Source organism: Achroia grisella, unplaced genomic scaffold, assembly GCF_030625045.1.
Source record: "Achroia grisella isolate CSIRO2021 unplaced genomic scaffold, CSIRO_AGI_Agris_v1 utg1186, whole genome shotgun sequence".
Classification (NCBI taxonomy): Eukaryota; Metazoa; Arthropoda; class Insecta; order Lepidoptera; family Pyralidae; genus Achroia; species Achroia grisella.
Window position 1 is genome coordinate 5116939 of NW_026712592.1, and position 26675 is coordinate 5143613.

At 32.5% G+C, this 26675-nt stretch overlaps 2 pseudogenes; both read right to left on the reverse strand.

Moving 5' to 3' along the window:
* Positions 1 to 20362: 20362 nt before the first annotated feature.
* LOC131854435 (antichymotrypsin-2-like) lies at positions 20363 to 21704 on the reverse strand (annotated as a pseudogene).
* Positions 21705 to 23129: 1425 nt separating this feature from the next.
* Positions 23130 to 24338, reverse strand: LOC131854514 (intracellular coagulation inhibitor 1-like; annotated as a pseudogene).
* Between the last annotated feature and the right edge of the window lie 2337 nt (positions 24339 to 26675).

Below are 26675 nucleotides of genomic sequence, written 5' to 3' on the forward strand. Positions count from 1 at the left end.
CTGACTTGGTATAAACGAACTGTGGGCTAATTATATAACACGATATGAAATTGTTTCTGTTGAAGTTGTGATGCAATATAAAATCATTTCAATTTAAAAAATGCGATCAAGTAAGGTCGAATGACCGCAACATAAATCATTTCTATCGATAAAACACTACTATGAAGTTGCAGCGGAATATTGTTAATCCGACCAATTTAAAAAGTCAGTATATTAGATAGCTTATACCTTTAGAGGGATACATTTTAAATTATTGGGTTAATACACTAGTTGGTTGATTTGAAACAATTTTTATTACAAAATATACTGCAGCGTTCACTTGTTCTTTTATTTTAATTTTATTAATAGACATTTAATAAAATAAAATAAAGAAAGTCTATTCTATTCTAATGAAAAAATAAGGTTAATAATTTTGAATATAAAAGCATATTTTATACAAACTATTTATAATCATTAATAATATTAATCTAACCTACAAATTAAATTTTCTTTTCTGCTATAGATACCTAGGTAAGTACGTAGGTATCCATATTAATTTAGAATGATATGGGCACATCTTTTTAAATTTGTACATAATTGTAAAAACTTTAAACAAATAAATTTATTTACTTTTTAAACAAATCACAGAGCATCATAAACGTTGTGTTCACAGAGCACCGTATTCATTGAAATAGTTTTTTAATTATATTAATATCATAATCAACCCTAATTTTATATTAAACATTTACTCTCTATGTGATTTGGGACGAAAATAAAATATCGAATTGGCAACACTGATGTCATGTTGTGAGTCGTGACAATTTTCCCATTTTAATAAATTTAAAACCTTTTCACGACTTTCTACGTAATATTTAATATAATAAAAATATATGTAGTACTGAAAATTACCAAAACAAGATAAATAATGTTGCTAATGCTGATATTTTAAAGATGTAACCAAAAGAAACACCTTCTAAATTGTTTCTCATAATGTAAAAACAGTTTCAATTCCACGCTGTCATTTCGGCAAAATAGCGATTACGTGACGTTGCAACGAGGTTACTAAATCGACATTCGATAGAAATAATTTTTATCGATATGTAAAGTTGCGTTTACGTTGCAATGCTAGTTGACAGCGTCAAATGGCGTCAATATGATCGCATTATTGACAGATGACGTCATTTTCACTACGTTACATACGAAAATCGTTGCGAACGAAGTTACATAATTAGCCCACTGAAAACGAAGTTCTTACTGTATGTATGTGGAAACACTAGCAGTTTATTATCTATCGTCTCGAGCCGAGCGTACACGGACCGCCGTGCGCAAGAGGGAAGGGATTCCCTGCGCAAGCGCAGCGGAGTAAAGACGTGGAGCTATGGATAACGAGCCGATATTACGTCGATAACAACTTACATACAAGAAGACATAAATAACAAATAAGTGAACACTATATGTGGCGACGAGGCAAAATGGATATAAATAAAGATAAGTACAAAATCATTTAATATGATATACATATACCTGGGTCATTCTTTTTTTTAACCTACATGATCTTAAAATTTTTACTCAAATTTCCAAAAAAAAATATAGCGCTTTCTAGTCAAATCTTGTATGTTTTGTGATAGCTGAATGTCTATTCTATCTGAAAAAGTTGTTGGCCGCGAAGTTTACTAATTTTTGTACGATTTTCGAGGCCTTAAAGCAGGATTGGGCGAATAATTGTACACCTCCGTCACAATATCTTTTATTTTTTTGTATCAAATAGTTTAACTCAGATAGCTTGCAAATTACTTTTTACAATAATAATCAAATGGTCCTTTTAGAAAACTTACAAGGCAAGACTTCTGTATATAACAATAAATATATATTTTTAATCTTATACCATTCTGTCACAATTGCAGTTTTTTAGAAGTATATTTTTGCTATAATTCAATTTTAACCACTTCTAGCACAGAAATATTAATGTCGTAGACTATATTATAGTTAACTATTTTTAATATAATTTTTCCGAAATTGTACTATTCATAAGAAAATATTAAAATGGCTATATAAATTTTAAAACCAGGAGACATATCGTGACAGAGTGGTAGAGTATGGGATAGAGTTGTTATTCTATATAATATCCGGTTATATTTTGTAATAAAACTAGTTTTAAATGAATATTTTATTTAGAATCATTTATTACTTCTTTAGAATAATTAAATATTTGACAGTCTTACATTATTACAACTGAAATACTCTCATACTAATAAAATCACATTACAGAACCTTTGGAATGAGATCCGTATTAGTATAATTAAATTATAAGACTTCTAACTTGTCTCAAATAAAAAAAATGTCTAACTTGACTGAAAAATTAAAATAAAATAATAATCATCATCAACAAATTACTTTATTCAGTCATTCAAGAACATCACCAGAACATCGCCTATGTGACGTATGTATATTGATCATTTAATTCACTTTTTACTTTAACGAGTACATGTACACCGTCTTCTATATTCCTATGATGAAAGGCCTTGAGGTGAAGTGTTTCTTAAGAAGTATTAGAAAAGGTCGTTGGATTAGAGGAATCTTTGCTTGCATATATGTGTGCAATGGCTGATCTTCCTCAGATGATTCATACATAATATCATAAAATCTTTTTCGAGGCATCCCAATTTTGTTCGTAATATCGTGAGCGACAAATCCTCCACTTCATGAATTGCAACATCTTCTTTTTCGTTAGGAAACAACTAGTCCAAAATATTGTCAACATTGGATTCTGTTTCAGGCAGAGGCTAATAAGTTTTAGAAACGACGAACAGAATTGTTCACAAAAACAACTCAGAACCCTAAAGTTTAAGATTCCACGATTTTCTGAGAACAGTTTGTGGATTTGCATGGTTCCTTTCAGGGGTAAAATACTGCTTGGAATAGTCGATACTCCATTGTCATGTCTTCGTCTGCCACCAAAAACCATTTAATTTTGCTGGTATCTTGAATGGAGAAAAAGAATTCTAACACGTCTCCGAAATATTTTCCTATTGCTACAATAGCATCAGTTTGGCGTTTCAAAGTTCCACCAACACCATTAGCAATTCCCTTTCCATGTCCTGATTAAAAAAAATGCAAGTTTGGTATCGTTCTTTAATGACATTGGAAAGGACACTATATTTGTTTTCATTCTTACTGTTCTTTTCATCTTTGCTATTGCTATCTTTTTTGGATTTTCTGTGCAAGCTTTTCTTGTATTTTTGAACTTTCCTCTCTAATTCTTCTATTTTATCTTGTAAACTAATATTCTCTCTGTATAACTTCTCTGTGTTCTATCTCTTTTCACTGTCTTCCTCCCTCTTGAGTTAGACACTTCTGAATTAGTTGGTGTTGCAGAATGAGGACGTATTTCTGGATGGCGATGGAGCCGGCGTGTTCAACAGTATGTTTTCAAGCGTTTGTTTTTTTTTCTTTTCTTGTCGCTATTTTCTCTTCATCATACGATGTTCTCTCACAGTCATGTCAGCCACAAGCTTCTTACGAGTATGATATCTCTCGAGATGTTTGCGTTTTACTTCAGCTACCTTTTCTGTATAACTTTTTCGTATCTTACGGCAACGCCGCTGTTTTTCTGCTGTTAATGACTTCTTTTTCGTCATAATAATATCTTGAGAAAGAAAATATGTAAATAAATCCGTAAACATTAGAAAAACACTAGATAAACTTTATATAGAAATAGTTGCCATAATAAGTACTGGCCCTGTTTCAACAGATTCTTATATTTTATGAGATAAAATAAATATTATATTCTTTGCAAGTATTTTTTACCCATCCGTCACGTACTTTACCACTCCGTCACAATTTTATTGTGACGAAGTAGTAGCGTGACGGAGGGGTAAATCTTACTTACAAAATTATTCATATGTAAACGTTACCACAAAATACAAACGTAACAGGTTGGCATGAAAGTGTTTCTTATTACGCAAAAGTTAAATAATAAGAATTAACTGTAATTGATATATTATTGTCCAATACTTACGTGACGAAGTTGTCGCCGAATAAACACACGCACCTCCATACACAGATTCCGGGCGACTTACGCGCAATCTCTAAGTCCTAGAGAGCTTATCTCAGCAAGGGATAGGAAGGACTAAATATCCAATCGACGGCAACAAAAGCGACCCGCGTATACGCGTCGCTCGAATTAAAAAACATGTGACCGAATATACCTATTAAAACAGTCTGTAGTGAAAGACAAGACTTTAAGATTTTTCTATTTTTTTATTAAAAATGTCAAAAATTTTTAGTCAGTACAACAAAATGAACTATATCTTGTAGAATTAAAAAATACTTTTATATTTGCTACTGTCTTTATATTTTTTCGTACCATTATGAATTAAACACAGGCTCAGGTAGCGGGAGACAACTATGATTTGTATGAAATACACCTCTGTCACGCGGATTGACGACTCTGTAACGTATTTTTTATTATAAAAATATAAATGTTTATTTATTGTGAACGTGTATAGCCGTTACATTTTTAGTACAGTACATATTGAAACATAAATAATAAAATAATACGGATAATTTTCGATTATTTTTTTTTTTAACTGATGAAGACACCTTTATGTAGGTTAAAAAGAAGAACGACCCATGCACAAAGTCACTTCTGTTTAATTTCAGAAGAATTAGTAGACTCACATAATAATTGCATTATTATGAGTAATTAGTGTTATTATGTATGATTATGTATAACTGTAAATGATTCATAATGATCATTATTAATACCACAAAGCCAGAAACGCACTTCTGCGTAATTATAATTTTTGCAACATAGTTACGGAAATAAAGACGTTTATTTTTTTTATACGTGTGACCTCACTGATTGTTGCATCATTTTAATTAAACAAAACGGTTGCTATCAATTCTTATTAGCAACAGATAGAAATTAACGCAATTATCAGAACCAAAATTATATGTATATATTGTTTCAAATATGTATATGGTTCACCGGTCTCAGCTAACGGTTTACGCTGGCATGGCACTAGAGGAGGATGATAAGATGAATATGAGATCAGGTCGGTAAATGCACCAGGAATTTAACATAATGCTTTACAAGGAACTGAGGACTCCCTCCGATCGATCCACCATCCAATTCAAACGGAGATCGAAATTACGACGATCTGAGCGGAGGTTCAAACCCCTAGCAGTGCCCTCAGACTAAAGTCGTATCGTCGCGTCGTATGGCAATGCATTAAAGGTACCACTGACGTGCCATTCCTGGTGTTATCATTAGTTGAACCGTCAGTTTGTTTGCTGGAATAGTTATAAAAAGCATGTTTTTATTATAATTCCTATAAAAACAACAATATGAGATATTATATATTTCAATTGTTGTCACTTCCATACAAGGACATGAAACAATCGTTTTCCTGTTACCTTTGGACGTTATTCGATTCAATTTTGTGATTCACATGTGTTATTATTATGTCAGCGGATTATGTAGTTTAGCCGTCAAATTTTAATAAGACAATATGGCGTCATGTTGAATACAGGAATGGAAAATTACTCCGTCAGTATAAGATATAGATATACAAAATGGAACAGTACCACCTGCGCTTACGCTGGTAGGGCACCAGTGAAGAGCATGAATTCAGGTGGGTTAGTCCATCGGTTAAGAATTACTTCACGAATTAACCACGATGGTTTCTAGGGGGGACAGGGCCCAAGCTTATTAATGTTTGTATTATGGGTACTCGACAACTTATAGGAATACTTAAATACATTTTATTTTGTAAAAATAAATTATATCTGTATATAGAAAACACCCAGTACAAATAATCATACATATGACTGCAAATGATTGCATCGTGCGAGGAATTGTAACTGCGACCATTAGAAGTAAAGCGATGTACTAAACTAGTGGATCACAAAGTCCGCCAAAAATTGTACAACTACGACGATAGTAAACCGAGTTATCTAAAAATTGGTTTTGTTGTACATACAGTAAACAAAATAAAAACACGTATGTTTTTATTTTTTTTAGGAATGAAGACTTATCTAGTGGTAGTTGGTAGTTTGTATTCACACATTTCAACTTAAAAATGTAAATGATGTAGTAGTAAAACAATTATTTAAAATAGCAACACTCAAGTTACTAACTTGGTCTTCTTGTGATAAGACAGCATTCCCAATGAGCAGTAGATTAAAAACAGACTATGACTATTCAAAAGTGCTTAAAATTAAATTTATTTGAATAAACGATTTTCTATTTTATTCTGATGTAGAAAGAAATTAAATTGCAGATATATATAATATGTGATCTATAGTGATATAGTTTATAATATTAGTAGGACAGTTCACAGTTTTAGCATCTATGGCCAAATAAGTCGAACGACCGGGTTTCCCAACGGAAAGTACGTACCTTTATTTATTAGCATCATGAAGATCATTGCATGGGCATCAGATGTGTTTGTTAACGATATCTTTTTTTGCATCCAAAGACAATATAAAAAATAATAACAAATTAATAAAAATTAGGAAAACCTTAAAACAAGTAAAATAAATACCCTTAAAATTTAGTTTATATGTTAAAGAAAATGGTTAGGTAGGATTGTTAAACTTATATAGTATAAATCTATGCATATAAATAAAATTGGAGTGTCTGTTTGTAATATTGAAGTAACCGTTTTTTACTACATGCATATACATAATATAAATACGGTATATACACTAAAATATTTTTTTTTTACAATTTATGTCTGTCTGTTTGTTCTGGCTAATCTCTGAAATGGCTGGACCGATTTTGACGGGACTTTTTTTGGCAGGTAATTGATGTAATAAGGAGTAACTTGGCTACTTTTATTTTAGAAAAATAAAGTTAAATATCACGCGGACGTAGTCGCGGGTACAGCTAGTAGGAAATAAGAAACTAGTAAAAAGTTTGGAAATTTATATCCGAGACTATGTGTGATATTGGTGACTACCCCCTAGCAATAAGATCCTTAGCTAGACGACGGCCCACCCAGTGTAAAGCGTTAGGAAGGTAGGTCAATTACAGTAAAAAAATATATACATAACCTAGTGCAACCTATTGTTCACATGACATTGGTCGAAATTTCGAGTCTAATCAATATAAAATGAATTGCCAATTATGGAACTCGGAAACTTTTGACATAAAACACTTCTTAAACAACTCGGTTATTGTAGCATCGGTAGTTAACGAAAAATATTTGGGAGACCGAGGTAGTTTCTTATGGAATGGTGCATCCGCCTGCGTAGAAGTGATCTCACACATGATTGTTGCATAATTTTAATTAACAAACCGGTTGCTAACAATTCTTATTACACACAGAAACTAACGCAATTATTACAAACAAAAGTATATATTTCGAATATGAATATGGAATGGTGCACCCGCCTGCGCTAACAGTTTACGCTGGCGGTGTACCAGTGGAGGATGATAAGATGAGCATAAGGCCAGGTCAGTTAGCCCATCATAAATTTACCATTAATTTATTATAGTGGTTTCCAGGAGGAACCGCGAGGAGGTCAACCTGACAGGGTACATTGCTAGCAATGGGGTTATTAGTCCACAGTACTAATAATGCGCTTCCCCTCATGGCGGTAGTCATATACTCAGAGAGCGGGGTAGAGGAATGTTAATGTGGACTATTGACCCCATAGCTAGCAATGTACCATATAAGATTGACCTCACGGTTTCCTCTGGAAACAGACGTGATAAATTTCTAGTGTATTTACGACAAACGGGTAACTAACCTGATCTCATCTCATCTTATCATCCTCTACTGGTGCCCCACCTGCGTATACTGTTAGCGCAGGCGGATGCACCAGTACATTACCATGCATTAAAATGCTTAGAGAAATGTGAGCGTGTCAATTGTCACGTTCACCATCATGTTGACAGCTCATAGTGGCAACTGTAGCCTGCATATGGTACATGAGCATCACCGCGAATCCCTTATGCGTTGCCATTACTCAGAATTAAAAATACCTAATAAAAATAACGAAAGACAAATCACACAGCGCCATCTAGTCCCAACCTAAGTAGAGCTTGTGTTATAGGTACTAGACGGCATATATATTTTTTTGTAAAATCATACATAATATTAGAAAATACCCAGAACGAAATAAACTATCATACTCATGAATACAAATGTTTGTGTTGTGCCAGGAATCGAACCCGCGGCAATCGGAAGTAAGGCGGTGTGGTACAGACCACAGAGGTCGTGCCACTTTGAGTTTGTTTAATCAATAATTGAAGTTATAAGTTGTAATTAAACATTCAAGTTTCGTTACAATTTATAACATCAATTATATTTTAGTTTTAGTTTTCCAATTATTTTTTTTCTTCGCAATAAGATCTTAAATGGTTTTTTTAGTGGATGACAATAGAATGTTGCACCACCCCCCTGCGCTGAAGGTTCACGCTGGCGGGGCAACAGTATAGGATGATAGGATGAACATGAGGTCAGGTCAGTTAGCAGTTAGCACATCGTGACAAATTCTCTAAGAATTTATCACGATGGTTTCTAGGGGAACCGCGTGGAGGTCAACCTGAAATGGTACATTGCTGGCAATAAGATCATCAATCCACATTACTAACAATCCCCACCCCCCCATACATGGAGGTTTGGAATATCAAAATAAAGGATTCTTAAAATTTTCAGATTTTCATTTCAGTTTATTTATCAAAGAAGAAAGTCCAGCTGTACCTTCTAAAACCGTTTTAATGCAGTTTTCGACAATAAAATGCCACCTACTTCCCTAAAATAATTGAACTTAAAAGTCTGAAATAAATCAGTTACAGCATTGACACAGCAAATATTACATGAAAAATATATTTTTTCTAACTGACACAAATTTTGAACACCGAAAGACAAATGAAACTTAGTCTAACAGAGAAAAACTATTATTTTTATTTAAAAATATTGTCCGGAACCCCCTTGTGTTAGATCGATTCACCATATGGATTTCATATTCTTTTTTATACATTTTCTTGTTGCATGTAACCGTCTACTTATGCTTATTTAAGTTAGCATAGTTTTGTATCGTAACTTAATATCGTGCTTTATTTTGTTAGCATTATGGAAGTTGAAGAGTAGTTTACGCGTTTTTATACTAGATGGCGTTGATTGTATGCATTTTGTTTAATGCAGCGTCCATATTTTTGACGAACTTATAGAGACATGTAGAATTAGCCTTGGTTTATGTAGGTTTATCATAATAATAATCTCTGGACAATTTACACAGCGCCATCTAGACCTAAGTTAAGCTAGCTAAAGCTTGTATTATGGCTACTAGATAACTGATACAGATTTCTTTTTTCGTAAATACATACATTTTATAAATAGAAAACACTCATATCGATACAAATAATCATACTTATGAATAAAATTGTTTGTGCCGTGCGAAGAATGGAATCACCGAGGCCGTCAATATAATAATAGATATATATATATAATAATAGATATATCTATATATAGTAATAAAGACATTAATTTTTTAAATCAAATTAAATCAAAAATAATTTATTCATGTAGAACATTTTAGCCGCATATGAACAGTGAGTTTTTTGTATTAATATTCATTTTCCTATCATCCAGTTCCGTATACAGGTTCAACGGAGTCGAACTGGCAAGAAATTCCAAAGAACTTATTTTTTTAAAGTCAGTCTTTTTGTTAACATTGTTTATATACGTTATGTGATCATGAATAACTATAACCATGCACGTTTCAGCATTACATCACAATCAGTTTGGTTTACAACAAATGTTTTTACTGTATTTAGCTTCAAAGTCAAAAACTGGTAATTGCGAATACGATGTTCATAGTTAAGATGGGACGAAGTAATTCGGATCAGCTACAATAATACGCATTCTTAAGATTGGGATGGGTGCGTGAAATTCTTCTTAACTGAACTGGACTTTGTAAAAGTCTGATGACTTTGTACAAAGTGCATCTCTCACTCTGTACACAGATGCGTAGGTACCACTGTATGAGCTATTTTTGCCGCTAAAGTCTTTACTTTGTAGTATGTGCTTCTGTTAAAGGATGAGTTAAGGGCAAAGGCAGTGAAATTACAGGGTATAAAGACCTGACATTCTAGTCCTCCAAATTGGTAGGGGGAAGGGATTTTTTGATGATAATGGAATGGTGCACCCGCCTGCGCTAACGGTTTACGCTGACGGGGCACCAGTGGAAGATGATAAGATGAGCATGAGGTCAAGTCAGCCCATCGTGACCAACTCACTAGGAATTTGTCACGATGGTTTCCCAGGGGAACCGCGTGGAGGTCAACTTGACATGGTACATTGCAATTAATGGGGGTCATGAATCCACATCCTTTCCCCCCTTGGGATGGGGCAATGTACCATGTCAGGTTGACCTCAACGAGGTTCCCCTGGACGATGGGCTAACTGACCTGACTTCAAGTTCATCTTATCATGCTCTACTGGTGCTCCGCCAGCGTAAACCGTTAGCACAGGGGTGTGTACCATTCCATTATTATTAAAAAAAAAAATGGTAACGTAGGAGTGGTTACAAGGCCATGGTTACCATTACCATCAGGTGGGCCGTCAGCTTGTTTATCAGGCCATTTTTTTTATTACCAACTTAATGAATTGTAAATGACCGTGAAAAAAGCTTCAATACGGTTAACTATAAAATTAATAATGAGTGAGCACATATTATAAAAAAAGACTACAAAGTCCGGCTTTTAATATGAGAAATATTGTGGATTCCACTCGGTATACCCTGGTCACGACAGCTATTATTTTTGTAGTGATATCATTATACCGGTATTTACTTGTACGAGCCAATTGCTAGGGTTGGTAACAGATAGATTTTAAGAATAATTTATTTATTTTTATTTTATAAAATTAACAGTTCGTTTGAAATTATTAATGAAATAATTAATAAATATAAATTTTAGGCGTCAAGATTATTTTGCCTTCGAGGGCATTAAATCGTTTGAGGACTCTTCTTCTTTCAATTAAAAAAGATAATGAAATAAGTGAAAAAAATGAATGTTTTAGTAAAATTTGTGCAAAAAATTTTACCATAAGGGGTTATGGTAAAATTAAATAGGGGATGAAAGTTTGTATGTAAATAAACGTAAACGTTGTCATGCATGTCTTTTTTGTAAAATTATTAGCCTAAATAATTAAAAATGCTATCGAAGATCGTTAATTCACGCAGACGAAGTGGCGGGCACAGCTAGTAAATATATATACGAATTATTTGTAGTACAAACAACCCTAATGTTATCGGAAAAAATATAACAATATTGCATAATTTTGCATCCACAGGAAATAATAATAACCTAAGCCTTACTCCTGATATTATAAATGCGAACTTAACTCTGTCTGTCTCGCTTTCACACCAAATTTACTGAAACGATTTGAATGAGTTACACAGATTGTCTATATGCTACTTTTTAATGCGAAAAAAGGGTGATGAAAGATTGTACGGAAGTTTTTAAAGCTTGACGCTTAATATATATTCTTTAGGCTTTTGATTAAATATGACATTTAAAGTTCGTAAAAATTTACCTTTAAGGGGTAAGATAGAATAGGGGAGAGTTTGTATGGAAATTCGTAATTTTTTAAGCTAGAACGATGAAACTTTTTTATTTAGCTTTTTATAATTGGCTTAAATATTTTAAAAATGTTATTCCACAGGTCGTGGGATAACTCAGGTCGTGGGATAACTCAGGTCGTGGGCACAGCTAGTTTCTTACAAATGGAAACATTATCCAATCCGTACTAAGGTAATGTACGACCATAGACAACCCTATCTATACAAAGTAAAAAATATCACAATGGTATACAATTATTGGTGTATTATTACATAATCTCTGCATTTATAGGAAAGAATGGTCGTCGAATTAAACGTTGTGGGCAAATACACAGGAAATCGATTATTTAAAAATGCCCTTTGTTATTGATTGGGCACTTAAGTCATTTTAATTGTACTTACGTAATTGTGGCTGCTACAATAGTTTTTAGCACTCCCTAGAAGTTTTTTAGAGTACATCATGTCTTTATGATCTTTAGAGTATCGTAAATAAAAAATATGTGTGGGTATTTCAATTTCTACAGATTATAATAATAATAATAATCTCAGGACAATTTACACAGCGCCATCTAGACTTAAGTTAAGCTAGCTATATCTTGTGTTATGGGTACTAGACAACTGATACGAATGCATGGATTTTTTATAAATACATAAATGTTATACATAGAAAACACACAATCATAATCATGAATACAAGTTTGTACCATCAGGAATCGAACTTGCGACCATCTAAAATAAAACTCTATGTTAATCTTCTTGACAAGTCTTTGTGCTGTTTAGTCGTCAAAAGGTAACAAATAGACATACACATTTTGGGATTTGTAATGTTAGTAATTAATATAGCCACAAGTTAATATGGCTTTTCCACTTATGATGGCGCTTTATGAATTAGCATCATATTATTATTAACCAATACTACACGCGCGAAGCCACGGAAAACAACTAATAGTAAAAAAAACAATGTATGTGAATATATCTCACACTTGTGGGATTGTATAATATATTTCAAGGTCCCCATGTACAGATATCATCAAACGAACAATTTTACGTGTGTCATTGTACTAAAATAACAATGGATGGTACTAATTAGTACTACAATTGAAATTACCCAAGTTATATAATCAAGTTTACCTTTGTGTTTCAATTATTGTTTTTATGACGTTTACTACTGATAACTAGTAATAATAATATTTCAGGACAATTCACACAGCGCCATCTAGTACCAAGCTAAGCAGAACTTGTGCGATGGGTACTAGACAACTGATACAAATACATAGATACTTTTTTTGTTAATGCATACATAATATATATATAGATATATAGATTGAGATGAAAGGGGATTGTTCACTAATGTGGACTGATGATTTTATTGCTAGCAATGTACCATGTCAGGTTGACCTCCACACGATTACCCCTGGAAAATGTCGTGATAAATTCTTGCTGAATTTGTCGCGATGGGCTATCTGACCTGTCTCATTCTCATCTTATAATTCTCGTAAACCATTAGCGCAGTCGAGTGCACCATTCCATTATCATCCATAAAAAATGTATATAGATAATACTCAGACGGATACAAATAATCATACTCGTGAATACAAATGTTTGTGCCGTGCGAGGAATCAAACCCGCGAGCGTCTGAAGTAAAGCGGTGTGCTTAAACCACTAGACCACGGAGACCGTCAAACTATATCCTATATTTTGTTATGAGTAGGATTGTTAATTAGAATTAATATTGCATATATAACGGTAGCTAATCTTTCTAGACAAAATCATACTAGTTAACCTCAGAAAGGCCACGAGAAAGGATATACTAGAAAGGTCAAGTCCAAACCTAAAATATATTTGTTATTAAAAATTGCAACATGATAATAATTATGTATAATATAGAGGTCAAAATATAAATTCAATTTAATTAACGAAGATTTTATTATTCAACTGGATTAGTAGATAAATCTGCTAAGAAGTGGCACATCGAAGCAAATACGTGTATACATAAATAATATCATGAAAGTCCTCGATGGTTTTGTGGTTTAGCACACCGCTTTACTTCCGATGGTCCGGTTTCGATTCTTCGCATAGTCAAACATTTGTATTATTGAGTACGATTGTTTGATACGGTCTTGGTCTTGCCGTTACATACACCGCATTCCGAGAAAGAAAGAATTTTCATTATTCTACCTTCAAAATGATGAATTTCCATATAAACTTTCATCCCCTATTGTGCCCTTAAGTGAAGGGTAGTGAAGGGTAAGGGTAAAATTTTTACAATGTTTGAATGTCTAGCAACAGCTTAAAAAATATTTCTTCTTTAAAAATGGCAATTCTTGAATGCAACCTATCCTCTCCCCTTTCAACCCCCTAAATCCCTTTTCCGCATTAAAAAGTAGCCTATGTCCTTTCTCAGGATCTAAACTAGTGTTTCCCAACCATCTAAGTGCCATGCTCCTTAGCTTCTTTTCTCGAATTGCCGCCTTAGCAATCAAATTGCCCCACTGTGGGTCGTGGTCCCCACGTTGGGAAACACTAGTCTACTAGACTACCTGTGTACCAAATTGCATTTAAATCGGTTCAGTAGTTTCGGCGTGAGAGCGCGACAGATAGACAGACACTTAGTTTATAGAAGAAATAATATTAAATTCAGTTCAATTCACATGTTGATGTTGATCATAATGACAGTGACCTATACGGGTGCCCTTTTCAAAATTACAGAGAGACATTTTAATTCTGGTTTATTTTTAATAAAGAGCAACTGATACTGGTTTTAAAATAACACAATAATGAATTAAATTGTTTTGTACCTATCAACATGTTACTTTGTAAGCTATGTTTCGATTTAAGGTTGAGATTTGGTAGAGAAGTTACTGGGTACAGAAGCGTAATATCAAAAGTCCTCTGGAATCAGATTATCATCATGTGGTTATATATCAGGTGGTTATATATCCTTAGTGCTATTTGTGTACACAGACCAGGGTTACTATCCAAGACTCATCAAGTGATCCGAAAAGTTACTTACCATTCTAAGTACACAAAAATGTCTGAAATATGTTTAAATATTTATTTATTTAAGGATATGCCAAGGATATACAAAGATCTAATTATAGCATTTCTTTGAATAAATTAACAATTACACAACTCAGCAGATAGAGTCCAGCTTTGTATATTTATAAAATAATTGATATATATATATATAAATATATATAAAGCCACTTAGCACGCTAGAGTTAAAATGATCGAACGTAAACGTTGTATTTCAAAAGTCAAAAATAAAACTGTTCACATGTAGGATATTTTAAGCTACTTATATGTATATTTTTATTATTATTTTTAACCCTATATTTAATCGAGAAGCAGCTTTATGTAAACTTTTGCCCGCGGCTTCACTCGCGTTAATTTATCCCATTAGGGGAGGAATTTATCAAAATCCTTTCTTAGAGGATGCCTACGTCATAGTAGCTTTATGCATGTAAAATCTCAGCCCGATCGGTTTAAAATTGACAAAGTTTCATACAAACTTTCATCCCCTTGGGGTAGAATTAATCAAAATCCTTTCTTAGCGGATGCCTACGTCATAACATCTACCTGTCAAATTTCAGCCCGATATGTCCTGTGGTTTGGGCTGTGCGTTGATAGATCACTATGTCAGTCACCTTTGAGTTATACATATATATTTAGAAGAAGCATTACAATTTAACAGATTATTTCTAGCCGCTTGAAAGACTATGGATCTCGGTATAATTGGTAGATAAAACTGAGGAAAACGAATAAAAATAAATTGAAATATTGCCTATCAAGACGAGTTCATTGATCCGTATGCCTTTTAACACAATATAGCATACATTATCACTGAGCGAACTTTTGATTCAGTGTTGCCAACCGTTTCAAGGACCTATAAGATTTTTGTTTGAGATATGAGTATTTATTATTCGAAGTTTACTGCAGTCTCTTGGATATAAATAGGTGCTTCCATGTCCTGAAAGTCAGTCATTTAAATTATATATTAATTTGTTTATTTAAATTTTAATGCACAATATAGCATGACATTATCACTGAGCGAACTTTTGATTCAGTGTTGCCAACTCAACCGTTCCAAGGACCTATAACATTTTTTGTTTGAGAGTCATATTTCAAACAAAAAATGTGAAGATTTTTTGATATTTGAGATTTTTTGTTTGATATGATGCATTTATTATTCTGAGAAGACTTTTGCAATCTGTTGGATGCTCTTGGTTCGATAAAGTCTATAATTTATAGGTGCTTCCATGTCAGGAAAGTCAATCATACATGTATTATATATTATTTTTCTTTATTTAAACTTTAATGCACAAATCAATACATACACACACAAATAAATAAAATTGAAGTGTCTGTTTGTACTTTTAAAATAAAATATTTTCACTAAATGCATATGAAATTATATTCCGTACTTATCTCAAAAAGATAATTTTAATATATTTCTATCTGTCAGTTTGTTCTTGCTAATTTCTGAAACGACTGGACCGATTTTGACGGCACGTTCACTTGTTGATAGCTAATGTTATAAGGAGCAACTTACGTTCTTTTAGTTTCGTAATTCTCGTTAATAAGAAATCAATAATATATATTTAAAATTTTGGCGTAAATTGAGCATCAGCTCAAAGTTAGATCGCTCATTCGATCCCGACCTGCAAGGAACGCAAACTCTAAAGCGACCAGACTTTAAATAAATACTTTAAATACATTGACATGCTCTATTTTTTAAATTTTGACAGCCCTGTTTTACTTACAACTTATCCCATTTTTATATTAGTTTATCCTCAATACTGGACGCTCTAGTAATACCTAGTAATTAATAGTTGATTTATTTTGTAATGTTATTTTTGTCTGAGGGGGGGTTCTCTAGGCCATAGAAATAAAACAAATAAAAAAAATCAGCTGTGCCTTTTCACGTAATAAGTACTACATCAGATACACAGCATCAAGCAGTTCAAGGTTTGAGATGGTCTCGCTAGTGCATTAGTAAATTACTTGGTACTTCCTTCGATTCTTCTCACTAACCTCAATTTGGGATCCTTTGTTTCGATCAATTTATAACGAACAGGTATGTTAGGGATTGTGTAATTATTAGGTTTGTATTAGGCATGAGTAAACGGAATTTACTTGAATAGATTCAGGAACAAAATAAAAATATATTTCGAGCAACATCCTTTTTATAACGTGAATATTTGAATGCTAATGTAAAATACGACGTAATATTAATTTTTTTTATTTATATCTTTTCTATTTTATATATACATATATACTCTTAAACATTTGTCATCGGGCTTCAGCCAAGCGTGGTTGAGTTTAAAAGTTGAGTGATAAAAGTGATGTGTATTATTAATGTATTATATTGATATTAAAATTTATAAAAAATATTCGAGTTATGTAATAAATATAATACAATACGATATTGAAATGTCAAGAAAATATATTAATCCTTCTTAAAAGACCGGCACGCACTTGCAATACCCCTGGTGTTGCAGCTCCGTTCGTTTGACACCTATGCTATAAAAAACTAACATTTTTAAAAGAAATAATCATTGATTTTATGTATATATGTTTGCAATGGACAAACTAAAAATACTTCATGATTTAGAAGTTTGTTATTAGCGAGTAATGGAAATTGTTTCACGCAGGAAGACGCATTAGGGATCATCCGTCATATCAGAACGGTGCTTGTGGAGTCTGTTCGATGAACACTGATTAGACTTTTTGCTTTTGCAATGTCATATTCTGGAGGTTACTCTATTCTCCCAAAGTTGAATTTAAAAATGAATCTGTATTGTTGTAAACATGTACAACATTTATTAGAAAAGAATACGAGCTGAATTTCTTGTCAGTTCTTCTCATCTCGAAATAAATTCGAACTGACGGAAGATTTCACATATCATAAGAGTCTGTAATAGACCTATATGAAGGAAGATATTTTGATTTGAATTTGATTATATAATTTATTTGTTTATTTTTGATAAATTGCATTCACCCCGTCTGGAAAAAAACTAAAAAGTTTATAGGTACTTAGGTACATTATCTTCAACTCCTTAATTACTGTCATCTTCTTCAATAATCCGAAGATAAAGTCATCGCATCATTATTTATTTCTGGACATACTTATTCACTTAAATTGTATAGTTCAACCTTTTTTGTTTTGATACTTATTATATACTAGCCCGTGAAGTTTTTTATCTGGCTTTTATAGTCTAAGATACGGCACATGAATAATAACGTATAGGTCTTCAATAATGCTTCTATCTGAATTTTATTCTTAGTGTAATAATCTTTCGACTTGTCTTTGATTTTCATAAATAACAAGGAAGGAAACATAAAGATCATATACCATTTAACAAGTTAGACATATAATATAGTGCATATCGGATTACTATAGGATTATTATCTTACTAATATCTTATTCATATTATAATCGCGAAAGTTGCAATTTGTGTGTATGGGTGGACGTTTGTTAATCTTTCACGCAAAAGCTACTGAACGGATTTTGATAAAACTTTACAGTAATATAGCGTATTCATCAGAATATTATATAGGCTATAATTTTCACGTGGGTGAATCCGCGGGCATAGCTAGTTACATGTAAACGAAAGTTTGAGTTAGTCCTTAAGGTATTGTGCATAACGCACCTATTTATATGATAATTATTCGTTCCATTTTTATTGTCAATTTGAAATATATGTCTTTTACCTTCAGCGACCGTGGTTTCTCTTGTAATTAAAATTAAAATATATTATAAATTAAAAATACAGTCCTTAGAAACCTCACTAATTAAAAGGTCCATATAATGCCTTTTAAATTAGTGGGGACTCTAAGGACTGTATTTTAATTTTTATTATGTTTTAATTATACACATATTGTTTTATAAATAATATTAAGTTTCATAAAACAAAATAAATAAATATAGCCAGCCAAGCCATATGCAACATTTAAATCTGCATTATTATCTATACATATAAATAAAATTAGAGTGCCTGTTTGTAATATTGAAATAACCATTTTTTTACTACGTGCATATGAATATAAATACATACGCCAAAATATCATGTTTTACAATTTTTGTCTGTCTGTCTGTCTGTTTGTTCCGGCTAATCTCAAATGACTGGACCGATTTTGACGGGACTTTTATTGGCAGGTAGCTGATGTAATAAGGAGTAACTTAGGCTACTTTTATTTTAGAAAAATAAAGTTAAATTCCTCGCGGACGGTGTCGCGGGAACAGCTAGTCTAATATATAAACTTCGTCATTATCAGGTAACAGAAGAGTTATATATTTCTTATGCCGTATCTCCTACTATTAATATAAACAAGTTTATAAAACATCTGTACAGTATCATTAATTTATATCATAAAATTAAGCGATCAATTTTACTTCTTTCGTGGAACATTTTAAGTAATTATTATGGTTTGTTATTAATAATGTTTAATATATTTATTGCATAAAATTATTGTTTTTATACCTTTGAATATGGTTAAAGCAAAGCCGATACCAGATGTAACTAGTTTCTCCAGACATGTAGACAGAAAAAAAAATAAAACTTTATGAATATACATTCTCATACAGTATAATTTTAGCCACTTATGTGTTTGACACAATATTATTAGAATAGATAATCCGTATCTTTACATCTATACATATAAATAAAATTGGAGTGTCTGTTTGTAATATTGAAATAACCGTTTTTTACTATATGCATATTAATATAAATACGATACATGCACCAAAATAACATTTTTTACAATTTTTGTCTGTCTGCCTGTTTGTTCCGGGTAATATCTGAAGTGAATCTACCGATTTTGAAGGGACTTTTTTGACAGGTTGCTGATGTAATAAGGAGTAACTTAGGCTACTTTTATTTTAGAAAAATAAAATTAAATCGCGGGAACAGCTAGTTCTTACTAATATTATAAATGCGAAAGTAACTCTGTCTTATACTGTCTCGCTTTCTCGCCAAAACTACTGAACCGATTTGAATGAAATTTGGTACACAGATAGTCTAGACCCTGAGGAAGGATATAAACTTTTCAATGCGAAAAAAGGGCTTTAAGGGGTTGAAACGGAGATGAAAGTTACTATGAATGAGTATCGTCATTTTTAAAGCTGGAAGTTTGAAACGTATTTGTTTATGAAATTTATAATAAAGTATTAATTATATATAAATTATTTTATTACATGGTCAAGGTCACCCGTCCACGCGGATGTATTCGCGAGCACAGCTAGTAATAGATACCTAATTATTTTCCTTTCGTCTTTTTTAGAATATAATTTCAACAGAGAAATGAGAACAAAATGGGCTTAGTTATATGTTTTTGATCACTTGTCAATATATTAAAATAGTGTATATGATAAACATATTATATGATTTTTGTTTAGATGATAATTAATAAATTTAATTCCAAAAGCTAGAGCTGTTCTTAGCGTAGTCGTGATTTTAACTCTGGAAAAATTTGCTATAGTTTTTTTTTATTCAAATATTCATTAGAGATAATTTAAGTTTAAATAAACCAATTGTAAATAAAAATGTACGTACCTCGTTTCGTTTTTTGTTGTCTTTTGTAAGAGTCAATAAATAATACTCTATTCTAGTCTACATCCATTGATGTGAGATAAATTAAAAAATATCAATCTTAGCACCAACCAGGCACATTAATGAGGTTTTTAATTTGGTTAAATAACTATCTGTTATTTAAAAATTATGTAATTTTCATACTCACTTTTAGCATTTTCAAAAAATTGCTTCTCAAAATTTGTGATTTAGCAAAATAATAATAAGGACAGAAATTAAATAAAAACTATATTATCATTTCATAAAGTACCTAAAAAATTGATTTCTACAACTTGTATTCTTATTTACAGTGTCACAGATTTCATTAGCACTAATAATCGAAATATTTCATTATTATACAGGTCCCACAACTTTGCACTAAAACAGGGAAGGGTCTTCGTAAACTAGCAAGTCAATATTGCACGTGAACACTTCGATAATCAGAAACACAAACTCCTTGTTGACAAACTTTTGTCCCAATCTTCTATTCTCTAATCCTACTACGGTAGATGACGCAGCCACTGTACCACTTTCAGTCACTTCTATATCAACATTCTGAATGGTTTTAGACACAAATAATGGACTGTTAGACACACCAGGTAACTGAGCTCTCTGTTTATCAAAAACTGAAATTATTCCTGAATATTGCATGGGTGGTATTAAATTTGTCTGAGATGACATTTTAAATCTTGGTACATAAACTTCAATGTCTGGTAAATTCATTACGGATATTTATATTCGGTCATCCAGCTTAGTGGTTGAGATGCTAGATTTTTCAATAATGACTTTGTTGTTACACCATCAAATGGTAGCAGAATATGCATCGCAAATTGCTGATCACGACCATATGTCAACTCCAACACTTGAGCTTCTATACTAGTTGCATCCCCGAAACTGTGGTTGCCTTTTGGTACATCATATTCACAGAACCTATCATCTTTCCTTGAGAATTATAAAAGGTCCGGCAACTGCGCTATAGAACGATCAAACTGTTTTGTCCAATTAGCTTTGAAGTAAAGAGCATCTATCAGAACCATTCGAGGTTCTCCAAAACTTCTGGTTTAACTGCATTAATATTCTGCCTTCCGTTGCTAAACATATGAAGTAGTTTATATCATTCGCAAGTTTAGTAGTATTGCTTGGATCCACAGAGTATATATCAGTATTATATGTAACCGCGGCTTTACAGAATTCAGGATGAATCTCCAGAGAACAGTCAGAGAACATAACAGACTTTCCATTTATGAGGACATCTTTATCACCACACTTCAAAATATTTCTAGCTGCTAAATGCAACGCCTGCGTTGATCTCAAATCTCTGGGAAGTCGCAACTCCCTCATTAATTCCGGGAAGGTATCTCCAGAAGAACCCTCTGCTAGCAGAGAAGATGCTCCATACAGATAGGGGGCGATATTGCAATAACATTCTCAACTTATTGAGATCATTTTTCTCGTGGCATAAAGTATTATCAACAACCACCAATGAAACCTGGACATTGGTGGAAATTGTTGAAGTCTAAGTTGCTGGATGCGCCGTGAGACTAAACTCGCGAACGCTAGTGTCATTAACTTCCACATTTTACACACGACTTAAGAGTACGGCCTTTGGCGCAATACCTACTATGGCAAAAAGCGATTCTATCAATTTCAATGGGAGTTTTTCTCACGTGCGATGCACACAATGAATATCATTAACTTGAGCGCGTGTGCCGTGAATGATTTTAAAGAACTATGCTTGATGCGGATGAGAAGCGTTTATATAAGGAATGATAAGTATTAATAAAGGCTCAGGCAAGCAAATTGGTATCCATTATGTAATAGCAAATTGACTTTTTTTTAGTTTAACGGAATTTTTCAATCAGTAATTCTTTTTATAGCATGTTGTTGTGTTTATAATGCGTTGTTTACCTCGATAAAAGATATTACATATTAACTGTTGTTATTTACACTACCAGAGCATAACCGTATTTCAGTTAGTCAAATATTTCCTCAAGTGAAAACCTTCGCCATATCATCCATCAAAACTTTCTGTCTATGCGTGTATTATAATCTTTTTATTCAATTGCCATGAAACTAGGTCAAGGTCCGTGAGAGAATTCAAGATCAGACGGAACTGGTATATTTATAGTGTATATGGATAAGATGAATGAAAGTGAATGATGCTGAATGGTGTAAATATATCTATGATTAGATGTAGACTTTATGTAAAGTCGACTGTCTTATTCATTTCAGCCAGCCGCAAAAGCACGATCTTTGAAAACTTTGGTTTGATTTGGAGGTGAGATATGGCAGTGTAATTACAGAGTATGAAGGCATAACTATTCAGTCCTTCAGAATTGCAAATTGCAAATTGTTTACTGCCAATTTCTTGCATAATGATATATATCCGTCGCCATTCGATTATTTTTAGATATTCGTAATCAACTTAGTAAGAAGATAGTCAGTGTAAGCACGAATGTCAGAATCCCCGTTATCTCCCCTCAAAAATATTATTAGCTTTGGGTAGATATTTCTCAAATGAATTGATTAAAAAAACTGGTTGCTATAGTAGAATAGTCAAAACCTACATAATCCTTGCTTGCATGTATTAAAATATTTATTTACTTACGCTTTATACAGTTTAATGGTGACTATTGTTTATTAATGGAATACCGACGTAAAAATAAAATAATCACAAAATCCTTTTAAGATAGTATAATATATTATCTATTCTGTAGCCACAGAAAGGTAATTCTACCGGATTTTCATTAGCCATGTGTATTGCGTTAGGCAATACAATAATCAGCAAAAAAATCCCAGTTTATAGATGCCACAAATTGTTATATTATTGAACCTACATATAAGCAAGTCTTATACTAACTGCAAAATGAAGCATTAACAAACGCAACAAAACATGGAAAGTTCAAATTAAAAACTTTATATAATTTATTATGACACAAATATTCATAGTATTAAATTTATTATGTTACCTTAGACAATAATTTATATTCGATTCAGTTCTATTCACGAAGGCGAAGGATCTTCGTAAACACCCACAAACAATATTAAATTGGGATCGTCTTTCTCTAATTAGGAAAACGAATTCTCTATCAGCCATGAACATTTCAAATTTGCCGTTTTCACCAGCTTCGATCATTGTTGATGATGCTACAGAAGATCCCTTTTCGGTCACTTCCATTTCTATATTCTGGACTGTTTGAGATACAAATAGTGATATATTTGATACACCTTCAAGTCTAGCTTTCTGTTTGTCGAAAATAGATGACATACCTACATAGATTGTAATGCTGGTATTAAATCAATTTGAGATGTCACTTTGAATTTTTTTGTTCTAGACAGTGCATTTGGACACTTTCAAAACTATTACTGTTCATCCAATTCATTGAACAAGAAGCCATATTTCTCAAAGTTTGTTTATAGAAATGCCTTTGAATGGCAATAGAATAAGCATGGAGAATTGTTTGTTTTACCACGTTAATTCCAATACACTTGCTTCTATTGAAGGCACATCTCTAACATTGTAACTAGCTTTTTAGTCATCATGTTGACAAATCCTATATTTTTCCCATTGTAATTGTAGAAAGGTCGTGCTACTGTTTTGTTACGATCAAACTGTATAGTCCAATCAATTAAATAAGGCCATCAATTATAATCATTTTTAGATTCTCCAGAATATCAGGTTTCACTGCATTATCAATTTTCCATTTGTAGCATGTGATATGAAATTATTTATTTCCTTTGCCAATTTCCCACAGGATTACGAGTATCAACTGGAAATATGTTTGTGTCATAATCATTAGTCGATTTTGCAAATTGTGGGCACACGTTGAAGTGTTTGTCATACAGCATCAGTGTATGGGCGTTTATGATAACATTTTCATCATTACTTCTCAAGAAATTCCTCGCAAAGCGATGCTGCCTCTGAATTGATCTTCTTTCATTTGATAACCGTAATACTTCAGCTAATTCTTGGAAAGTTGTCCCCGATGCGCCTTCAGCGAGTAACGAGAAGATGTTCCACGTTGAAAACGGTGCTATAGCCACGTTTTTCAGTTTGCTATTGTTTCTCTGGTAATTGTATGTGCTGTTTAATAATTCAACGGCAAACTTGTTGATAGGTGAGATGAGAATATCTACGAGACCTGGCATCTGATATGACACTGGGGCAGTTGAGGCTAAGCCTAACAGAGTGAATGATACAATTTTCCACATTATATTTGAAATATTTAAAATCAACTGTAACCCTAAAAGATATTGCTTACATTTATGTGGGGGTTACCTCAACTACAATTGCGTAAATGGTTTGAGAGAACTAAGGAAATTATCTATGGGAATAGCTTATATAGACATGACATAGATTCCTAGTGAGACAAAATATATTGTTATGTGCATAATAAGAGCAGCAGACCATAGATAAAATAAGTGACGATAACGTCATTAGAACGAGCGTTTCTACATCCTAACTGATATTATAAATGCAACAGTAAGTTTGTTTGTTACGACTATATTCTTTATTTAAGTAATGGGATACAAGACGGGGTCACCTGATGGTAACAGGTAACCGTCGCCTATATACATGAACTTATACATCATCATGTAACACCCGACAGACTACTCCTGCGTTGCCATTCGAGAACTAAGATTTTGTAGCTATTATCCCGTAATTACCTAAATATCATCACGAAATTTAACATACATATACTCTTTTGAATGAAATTAATGAAGACGTACATATGCTGGTTAAGACGAAGTTACTGGAAGAAACTAGTTGATTATATTTCCATCCCCATTCCGAATCTGGTATTCAAACATTTTATTGTAATGTTTATTATTTTTTATATATATATAGCCTATTAGCCTATTTTGTACTGATTGCGATAATTCTTTTGATTATCTGTAGAGTTTACTCCCCTGTTGGTTCTGTATTAATTTAGTTCTGTAGTAATAATTTTTGATGTCTTGATTCAATTTGCTTGACGAAATCTGAAATTATTATAAAATGTTTCTCATATTTCTGTTTCATAATTGAAATAACACCTTTAGAGATATTACTTGAATATTTTTTCTGGGAATAATTTTAATTTTAATGTATTAATAATACAAATAACCAATGATAAAAGTCGTCCCAGAATAATAATAATATCTCAGAATAATTCTCACAGCTCCAACTAGTCCCAATTCAAGTCAACTTTTATGAGTACTAGACAATTGATATAAATACACAGATACTTTTTTTTAAATATATCTTATCTTAATAATGTTATAAACGCGAAAGTTTGTAAACATGGATGGTTGTTTGACGCAAATTCTACTAAACGGATTTTGATGAAACATTACAGTAATATGGCTTATGCATCAGAATAACACACAGGCTATATTTTATATTCAACGCAAGTGAAACCGCGGGCACAGCTAGCACATAATATATTTAAGAAAATACCAGAATAGGATAACAGATTAATTAACCCGGTTTAAAAAAAGGTTAATTTTACTTAATTTCTTCTTCTTTTGTTGACTCTTAAGTAAAGTAAGATCCTGTTATATGGTATGATAGCCCTAATATTGGATTATAGATATAATAGTAGGTACAATTAGTGCCAACTACATCGTCACTAATTCTAGTTCATGTAACGAATTATCATAAATATTTTGTGAGTAGGATAGGGGTTATGGCGAAACACCTTTCTTGATTATCGGTTTGATAGTTAGGCAAGTATTGTACAGTGTGAAAGAAAAAAGACAGATAATGAATGCTATAGAAAGTAGAAGAGGAAAAATCTTGGGGCACTTGATACGGCACGATGAATTTTTGAAACTAATTATTGAGGAAAAGATAGGAGAAAAGAGGGGGAGAAGAAGACCGAGGCACAGATACATCAAACAAATTAAAGACAGAATTGGAGTCGTGTCGTATCAAGGCTTAAAGAGTATGATGGAAGATCGTAGAAAGTGGCAAGAGCTCCACCGATAAGAGCGTTGCTCTTAAGTTTATGAATGAATGAATGAAGTTAGACAAGTAGGCACATTAACTTATATACTTATTTTATAACTTATCCATAAATTTCTACCTTGTTTCACATTTCAGTGGAAACGTGTTATACAATCTAAAAAATGGAGGGTTAGCACAGGCGGACCATTCCATTATCATTCATAAATAAAATATCTAAAATATGAAAAAATTCAGAACATCCCCTTCTTTTTAAAGTATTTTAAACTTTGTATAGGTACACTGGTGGCAATAAAACGGCTTTTTTAAACTTGATACTTATATCTTATGTATATTAAATACGTGAAACAAAAACTTTGTAGGTACCCCTTTTTACAATTGTTGTATGGACGGAGGAGTATGAAATTTCACACACTTATTGTTTATATAGAGAAGGAGTGTTGAAAGCTAATATTTTTTAAAATTATGCATAAAAATCGGTGTAATATTTTTATTTACTCATTTACTCTACGTAAATGAGTAAATAAAAATATTACACCGATTACTATACGTTTGGCATACACGCATATATATTGTTTTGTTTGTTGTTAAAGTCTGTGGTC